Raw genomic sequence first — 7,979 nt, forward strand, 5'->3', positions numbered from 1 at the left:
AGGGACTATTAGGAGGCAACAAGGTCCCATCCTCATGAAGTTTATCTTCTAGTGGATTTCTTTATGTAAAATGGATTTGTTGAGCTATAATTCATGTAGCACACAATTCACCTGTGTGTGCAATTTGATGGTTTTTCATATATTCACAGGTATGTGCAGCCATCAACACAACCCATTACAGAATGTTTTCTCCACCTTTGGAATAAACCCTGTACCCCTCAGCCATCACCCCGCATTCCCCCTCCTCCCCTCACCAGTCCCAGGCAACGATCTACCCTTATCTCTCTGGATTTCCCTATTCTGGACGTTCCCGTGAACAGAATCATATAATACGTGGACTTTGTGTCTGGCTCTTTGGCTGGGCATGTTCTCAGGGCTCATCTGTGTTGCAGCATCAGTTAGTACTTGACTCTGTATGGCTTTGTGAGGGGGTTTCTGCCTTGTGCAGCAAGGTGCCTGGCAGTGGCTTGAGCTAAGATGCAAAACCTGGGAGTCCTGTTTTGGGGGTAGGGTCATGTTTTGGATTTGGGGCATTGTGGTAGAAACCCCTGATTCTCTCCCACTCTTCAGTCTCTTATTCTTTCATAACATAATCCAAAACGAGCTGTGCACTTTGTCACCCAGCTAAAAGGTAGTATTTCCCAGTTTCCCTGGAAGTGAGATGTGACCGTGTGACTAAGTTCTACTCAGAGAAATGTAAGAAATGTGATTCATGGCTCCTTAAGAAATTTCCTTCATAGAGACAGGGGAGTGTGGAGCACGTTCTTCTCTCCTTCTTCTTTTCTGACTGAATGCAGACAAAGTGGCTAGAGCTGAAGCAGCCACCCTGAGCCATAAGGTGATGTAGAAAGTGATGATATTGACTGCTTAATTCCAGGAGCTCAAAGGAGAAACCTGGTTCAGAGAGAAATATTTGAGAGCTGTCAAGCTGCAGTTGGTTGTTGGTATCTTAGCAGGAACTTTATGGCCTGGAGAGAAAATGTAGAATGAGAAAAGAAGAAGACCCAAGGCCCTTGCTGGCCACTTTGGCTCCATGTCCTTGTGGAACCCACACAGCCAGCCTGAGGATGGGTTTCAAAATCTCAGTTTTAGAAATGGGAAGACTGAGGCCCAAGCCTTTAAGGGACCTGACCAAGGCCACACACCTCCTAGGAGTAGGGCTGGGTTTCAGACACAGGTCTGTCCTGGCGCCCTCCTAAAGCAACGGCTCCCACAGTGTGTCTGCTGCACCAGCGGTGGCAGCAGTAGAACTTGTCACAAAAGAAAGTTATCTTAGAAGTCAGACACTCTGCGGGTGGGGCCGGCAATCTGTGTTTGAACAAGCCTCCAGGTGATGCCGTGCACACCCAGTTTGGGCCATGCTCCAAGCCAAACTGAAATGGTACACATTTGTCCTCACTTCCTCTCTCCCAGACAAACCCTACCACGAAGAGATTTAATCCCGACCAGATCCTAACCTCAGTTCACCTGCCAACCCTGTCCCCGGGGTTTAGCCTAACCAGTGCAGGTGGTCTTCTGCCCCCTCCTCCTCCTCCTCCTCCTCCTCCTCCTCCTCCTCCTCCTCCTCCTCCTCGTCTGGTGGGAACAGGCGCTGCCCTGCTGGGTCCCTCCCTTCTCCCAAGGACACTCCCACAGGGGTGGGCAGAGAGAAGTGAAGCTGTGGCCTCAGGCTGCATATGCAGGTCTGGGGTCAAGAGCGGGGCTCACACTGTCTTGGAATCAAGCCTTTTGGGCAGCTGATCTTTCCTGTTGAACTCATGAAGCTTCACATTCATTCTCTCTCTGTCCCTACCTCCCCTCACCCCCAGTCCCAGGACACTATTGCCCAAGGCATCGTTTGTCTGGGGGTGGTGACAGGAGCCCATGGCATAGGCTTGGGCGGGTCGCGGAGTTCGGTCATTTCTGGTTCCTTCCACAGGCAGGAGGTGATGATGACGATGACAATAGCTATCATGTCTATCTATGTCTGAGCCAGGCTATTTTCTGTGCTCTTTGCATGCATTAACTCATTTAATCCTCACAACGACGTGTGGAGGTGCTACTATTATCCCTAAGTTAGAGGTGGAGAAATTGAGGCACAGAGAGCTCAAGCAACTTGCCCATGGTCACACAGCCAGTGAGGGGTGAAGCAGGGCCCTGAACCCAGACAATGTGGCTCCAGTCCATGCTCTTAGCTGCTCAGTTATTCAGCCTCTAAATAATAGTACAATAAATACATTTATGGGTCTTTTAATAGTCCGGGCACTGTCGTGTTTTTCATATTTTAAAAAAGGGATGTTCTTACCTTACCACTGCAACAAGTTAGGCATTTATTTCCAGTAGACCCTTGGCGTTGGTGGATTGAACCCTTGTGGTTTGGACTACTTTTCAGTGACTCTGTGCGTCCACGCGTCTCCCCGGGAGAAGTGGGAAAGGCGAGGCGGAGGTTGCTGCTGTCCCTGTGGTGTCATGTTCCAAAACGAGCCCGCACATCACACTTGCGGTTCCTGGGGAAAAAACAAAACAATCCGCACTACCAGTCAAAACAACAATATTTGTGCAGCTCTGGTAATAACCGCTGGAGCCCTCCTCCCTCCTGGCTTGGGGACAGCGCCTTGCCCTCAGCTTGCTCTTGCGCCCAGGGCCCCCGCAGGCTGCTTCCCACGGAGCTCAAGTTCTTGGGCTCTCAGTGGCCTCCTGGTGGCTCAGGGCTCCCCTCCCCTGGGAAGCCTTCCCGATGGCTCTGGCTTCCACTTTGGGCAGGACTCGGGACTTGAGAACCCGACGCCACCCCGTTATCGCCGTTCTTCTACCTCTGTGATGCCGGAGTCCGTGGTTCTCCTTCCACGCCTGTGATGGAGCATTCTAGGTCTCCTCTCCTCCTCCCACAGGCTCAGTTCCTCCCTCCCCTCTCTCCCTTCCTTCCCATTCTTTTTCCTTCCTCTTCTTTGGTGCTCCTTTCTGCTTCTGCTCATTCCTGCTTCTCTGCCTTAGTTCCCAAGGTTCTTCTACCTGGTCTACCCTCCTTCCTCTTCACCTGTCCACCAGCGACCGGCTCAGGTCCTCACGCCCTGATCCAGCCTTTCCTGATGCCGCCTGGCTGACTGCGTCCCCTCCCCTTGTCCTACAGCTCCCCAGCATCAAGTCAGCCCCATGAGCTGAAGCTTTCGAATCACTCTCAACTTATTTGGCATTCATTTAAACGTTTTCTTGTGACAGGCATTTAAACATTTATTGTGCACCCACTGTGTATAAGACCTGCCTCCTCCTTTGCCTGGAAAACTCCTATGCAGCCTTCAAAGCTCACCCAGACATTCCCTCCCCCTGCCTTGGTTCCCCTCTCCCACAGGGGGCAGCTGCATCCCTCTGCCCCAGACCTCTGTGCACCCCATCCGTGGCCGATGCTGACAGGGCCTGGCCTGCTCTGCACCTGCATCCCATGTACTCTGCAGGCCTCCAACCGCACGTGCTGGCGAGTGAGCACCTCCCTACTCCAGGGGACAGCCTCGAGCAATGAGAATGGGATTTGGGGGTTGCATACCCCGGCTTCCTCGCCGCTCAGAGGGCACAGCTCTGACGGCGTGCTCTGTGCAGCTTGTACCGGTCTCCAGCGGGATGGAGCCCAGCTGCCCGCTGCGGTCACCTGCTCCTTAATCCTGTCTTTTCTTTCCTTGTTTTACTTCTTGGAATCACTTCCCAAATAAACCACTTGCAGCCAAATCCTGTCCCAGAATCTGCCGCTGGGGAACTCAGACAGAGAAGACAAATCATATAGACCTTAACTCTGTGCCAGATGCTTTCGAAGTTCTCGATTTGCATGCACTCGTTTCAGCCACACAACAGCCTTCCGTGTGAGGCACATGCGACCGTTAGCATTTCCAGTTTACATTCGAGGAAACTGACGCATAGGGAGGCTACGTGGGGTGGACAAACCGTCCCACTTTTCCTGGGACTAAAGAGCTTCTTGGATGGTCTGAGGAAAATTGGGATGAGTTGGTCACCCCAAGGTGAAGTGACTTGCCCAAGGTCACACAGGAGTGAGTGACAAGCCTGAAACTGCACCCAGGCAGGGACCAAGCTCTGGGCCACCAGCACATCACATATGGCACTGTGTTATGGGGCCTTTTATTATTTGTTTATTTATTCTTTAGAGACAGTCTTGCTATGTCACCCAGGCTGGAGTGCAGTGGCACGATCGTAGTTCACTGTAGCCTGGAACGCCCGAGCTAAAGCTCAGCCTCCTAAGTAGCTAGGACTGCAGGCATGCACCACCATGCTTCACTCATTTTTAAAAATTTTTTGTAGGGACAGGGTCTCACTGTGTTACCCAGGCTAGTCTTGAACTCCTGCGCTCAAGCAATGTTCTCACCTTGGCCTCCCAAGTGCTGGGATTACAGGTGCGAGCCACTGCGCCCGGCTATGGGGACGTTTATATGAATCTGCTTCCCTCCTAGATGGCTGGCAGTGCGCCTGGTACATCTGTGTCTCTGAGTTTTGCACTGAGATGTCTGTGATTGAGTTAGCTACTGGGGACAGCAAGGTAAAGCACAGGCCCTGCGTGTAGGGAGCACATGGTCAGGTGGGGGAGACATCGTTTCTGATGCCACGGAGCTCCCAGTCTGATGAAGGAGCTCCATGTTGGGGACAGGGTCTGTCCCTTCTGGCCTGACTTCTCTGCAAGGTCAAGGACATGCTGCTGTGCCCGCAGGCCAGGGTGACCCTGTCTGGGTCTCCACCCTCTTGCCATTACCCAGAGCAAGAGCTGGAGCCATTCTCTGGGTCAGGGCGGCTGGGTTGAGTCCTCTGTGGTTTTAACTCAGTGCTTTGAGCCCTGTCCCCCAAGCTGTGTTGCAAGGAGGTGGTGGGAGATTGATGAACTGAGTGTTTGGATCAGTGGGGTCCTTGCCAGGAACAAATGGCACTTTCCAAGGGTTCACTGAAGAGAATGTAACGAACGGACTGTGTGTAGAGTGCGGGCAGGTCCGTGTGCGTAGGATGGTGCAGCTCCCGCGGGGACTAGCCACAGCGAGGAGTCATTGCCACCCTGGGGCTAAAGGGGCAAGGGAGGTGCTGTCACTGGCACCCAGCCCCTGCCGCTGCCCTGGGAGCGCAAGGGCCTGCGGGGAGAACGTCCCTCCTCCTGCCCGCCATCCCGTCCCCTCTCAGGCCTGCTCAAACTGGAGCCACAGACCAAGGGAGCCTGGTGACACAGTCCATGCCGGTTAGTTCCTGTCTTCCCCCGCTCCCCCAGGGGTTTCAGGGTTCAGAGAAAGTCGGAGAGTGGATGGAGACGGGGTCGAGCAAGAGTAACACAAGAGAGGGGTGCCAAAGTCCCACACCCACCCGGCCCCTCTGGCCCCACCCCCAGGCCAATGACCTGACCCTTAGAGGCGGTGGCCAGTGGCCTGATGGGGCACCGCCAAGACACACACCAACCCTCCCTCTCATTTCAGTCTGTCTTCTCGCCTCCCAGAGCTTTGCAAAATGTATTCCCTCCACCCTACCTCATTTCCTGCCCCTCCCAAGTCCATTGGAGGCTAGAGGGCAGGCAGGTCCGGGAGGACTTCCTGGAGGAAGGGGTGCAGATGGGCTTCGTGAGCTGCCTGATGAAAGAGGCTCAAGGAGGGAGCTTGAGTCCAAGAAGAGGAGAAAAAGTGGGGAGCAGATATTTTTGAGCCCTATTTTGTCCCAGCCCAACATGGGTGCTTTCTCATCTGTTACCCACCTCCCACCTCCTCCCCCACACTCATCAGTACAATCTCAAGGTGGGTATGAGATTTCCATTTCATGGACGGGGAGACTGAGGCTGCTCAAATGTCCCTCAGTAAGCAAGTGATAAATTAGGATATAGACACACATCTGCCTGAGTCCAGGGAAGAATAAATGAGATGAAAGTTGATCTAAAAAGATGTGGAAAGGTTGGAGCAGGGGCAATTCTGAACAGGGTCGTACTGCATGACCAGGCAGAAGGCAGGGGGCTCTGTCAGTGGCTGTGGACGGTGGGTCTGGACAACGTGCTGGTGGGGTGGGCGAGCAGGCCACTGGGTGGGAGGAGTCAGCTCTGGCTGTTCTTCCTGCCACCAGGCCTTGGGCTGGTATGGGGTCCCTGATGAGTTGGGAGAGGTTTTGATTTGGGGCAGGGCAGAGACTGGAAATCTTGGACAAAGATCCTAGGGATGGGCTGACAAGGCCTTGGGGGATGACGGTGGCTGCCTCCTTGGCCCCGAGGGACAATTTTAGCTGGAGATGGTTTTGGCTAGCAAAGGGCAAAGGAGGGGTGGGAGATACAGGATCCAGCACTCTCTGCTGGGGGAAGGGAGGGAGTATCAGTGTGGCTGCAGACCTGGGGACCAGCAGTGTGTGTGTGGGTGGGGGTGGAAAGTGGGGTGGGAGGCCCGGGGACCAGCAGTGTGTGTGTGTGTGGGGGTGGGGGTGGACAGTGGGGTGGGAGGCCCGGGGACCAGCAGTGTGTGTGTGTGTGGGGGTGGACAGTGCGGTGGGAGGCCCGGGGACCAGCAGTGTGTGTGTGTGGGGGGGTGGACAGTCGGGTGGGAGGCCCAGAGACCAGCAGTGTGTGTGTGTGTGTGTGTGTGTGTGTGGGCGGGGGGGGGGGGGTGGACAGTGCGGTGGGAGGCCCAGGGACCAGCAGTGTGTGTGTGTGGGGGGGTGGACAGTGGGGTGGGAGGCCCAGGGACCAGCAGTGTGTGTGTGTGTGTGTGTGTGTGTGTGTGTGTTGGGGTGGACAGTGGGGTGGGAGGCCCGGGGACCAGCAGTGTGTGTGTGTGGGGGGTGTGGACAGTGGGGTGGGAGGCCCAGGGACCAGCAGTGTGTGTGTGGGGTGGACAGTGGGGTGGGCGGCTCAGGGACCAGCAGTGTGGCAGGACCACGCTGTGTGTGGTTTGGGGAGGGCGGAGCAGGCGTCAGAGAGGCCTGCTTCAGGGCAGCACAGGCTGGGCCCAGAGCCCAGGGGTGGGGCCGGGTGAGGTCAAGGCCAGGGAAACTGGGGATGGGGGATCTCGGCATAGCTGTTGTCTCTGACTGATGAGTCCTCTGGCTTCCTCTGAGTCAAGTTCTTTTCTGGTCTTGCTGATGAAAGGAGGGGACAGCCCTTCGTCAGCTGTGCCTGCAGCTCTGCCCAGGCCATGAGGGCGGGGCTGAGGGCCTGGGGAGTTTTATGCAGGTGTCCTCCTCTCTGTCTGTCTCCCGGTCCTGCTAGTGGGAGAGAGAGAGAGTGTGTGTGTGTGTGTGTGTGTGAGAGAGAGAGAGAGAGAGAGAGACAGAGGGAAAGAACCTCTTTGGATCCAAACCCTACAGACAGCCCCAGGGGGACTGAGACGGGTGGGGTTGGGAACATCTCTGAGACGTGGTTAATTAGAGCAACGCAGTCAACAGCTGGCGGAGTAGAAGCAGTAGTAAGATTCAGACTCCCCGAAGCCAACCCCTTCTTTTCCAGGTGAGGAAACTGAGGTGCAGAAAGGGGAGCGGCTGGCCAAGATCACACAGGGCTTAAAGGAAGGGACTCCCTGCCTCCCCCCAACACAGAGGGCCGGCAGCAGGGACGGGTGGCTGCCTTTGGTCTTAACATTCACTGAAGATCTCATTTTCCCCATCATCAAACGGCATGAAAAGTAATCGTTCTCTTCTTGCAGAGCTGATGGGAGCAGTAATGACTTAGCACAAGTGGAGAGCTTAGAACAGTGCCTGGCACAGAATGAGCGCCCAATAACTGGTAAGAAACAGTAATTAATAAGAATGACGATAGTGATAAAAGATACTGCTGTTCCACGGGAACCGCCCAGTGATGCTGAATGTCATCTTGCCTCAGCCACGCTGGAGCCCCAGCAGGGCAGCCGTCGGGAGGGTGGGCAGAGGCGGCCACTGGTGTCAGAGGTCTGCCTGCCCTGGCGCGGTGGCAGCAGCAGTGGACAGTCCCTTGGCCCCGCATTTGCATGCTCGGCATGCTCTTCCCGTCTCTGTATGGAGGCTCCCCGTGAGTCACG

Source organism: Eulemur rufifrons, chromosome 15 (genome assembly GCF_041146395.1).
Source record: "Eulemur rufifrons isolate Redbay chromosome 15, OSU_ERuf_1, whole genome shotgun sequence".
Classification (NCBI taxonomy): domain Eukaryota; kingdom Metazoa; phylum Chordata; class Mammalia; order Primates; family Lemuridae; genus Eulemur; species Eulemur rufifrons.